This window comes from Helianthus annuus, chromosome 4 (genome assembly GCF_002127325.2).
Source record: "Helianthus annuus cultivar XRQ/B chromosome 4, HanXRQr2.0-SUNRISE, whole genome shotgun sequence".
Classification (NCBI taxonomy): Eukaryota; Viridiplantae; Streptophyta; class Magnoliopsida; order Asterales; family Asteraceae; genus Helianthus; species Helianthus annuus.
The window spans coordinates 15,582,563-15,583,693 of NC_035436.2; the positions used below are offsets into that span (position 1 = coordinate 15,582,563).

At 31.1% G+C, this 1,131-nt stretch overlaps 1 long non-coding RNA gene across 1 annotated transcript; it reads left to right on the plus strand.

Moving 5' to 3' along the window:
• Window positions 1-205: 205 nt before the first annotated feature.
• On the plus strand, window positions 206-901 carry LOC110905219. Its single transcript, XR_002572952.2, has 2 exons — window positions 206-439; window positions 593-901. It is a non-coding gene; the product is annotated as an uncharacterized LOC110905219 (long non-coding RNA).
• The last annotated feature ends 230 nt before the right edge of the window (window positions 902-1,131 follow it).

Below are 1,131 nucleotides of genomic sequence, written 5' to 3' on the forward strand. Positions count from 1 at the left end.
CTCAACGCTTAAACACACCAATTGGATGGACCAGATCGCTTCCTAAACTTTCTAGGAAAAACACACTTTCCGTGCGAACCCTACTCATTTAAAAAAGTTAATAGATAAAATGATCAAAATGACGTTTTCCAGTCTCTAATTTAGGTTGAGAAAAGAGTAAATCAGTACTTTTATCTTATTCTTAGAAAAAACAGTTCTGTTCCAGGTATCAACTAAATTCAAATAAAAAATGTTGCATATACTTTAGTGAAGGTCAAACTGTGATCAAGGTCAAAGTCAAGTTTCATGATAGAAGAACACAGTTTTTGCACTCTACGGTTTGCATTTGATCTAAAGAACACAGTTTTTGCACTCTACGGTTTTTGCACTCTACGGTTTGCATTTGAGCGACAGTATTTCCCCTTTGACCGTCATACGAACAAAGTACAGGCAAGATAAGGTAGTTAACAACTTAACAAGCTACTCTTTTTCTTTCTAATTTTACATTAACCACTAATCTCAAGATTCAAAAGATCAAAGTAACAAAATTTTGATGCAAGAATTTTCGGTCAGAAACTCATGAAGTTACCGTGAATTTAATCTTTTCTTGCAGGAAGCCGGATTATGTATGCCGGTATATACATTCCGATGATGGAGATTTGGTAAAATACAACCTTTTGAGGTCTAATCTGGATGAGGAGCGATGGGTATCTATCAAGGACACTAATCAATAATTTGAATCGATTCAACTCTGGCATGTATCATTTTTAGTTGTTTATGTTGAGTAGGTTTCAATAAATAACTTTTTAAATTTGAGCATGAACTCAAGTACTTCAAAAATACTTTGGCTCTGTTTTCTTGGTTAAATTGTACTTTACTGACGTTATAGTCTATCAAAATCCATTATTATTTTCCTTATGTTTCAAATAATCATTAATAAAATATTTAAGACAGTAAGAATGCTTATAGCCAATAGATTAATATGTCAATTTGTTTCTAGAATTTTAGTTATGTGTTAATCATTAATAATTAATATAAATAACTTTCTTGTGCATTGAAGTAAACGTGAAAATGATGTTAATCATGTGATTCAGTTGCGTTTTTGATGTAATGAGGTCGTATTAATAACAAATAATAATTAATATAACTAAG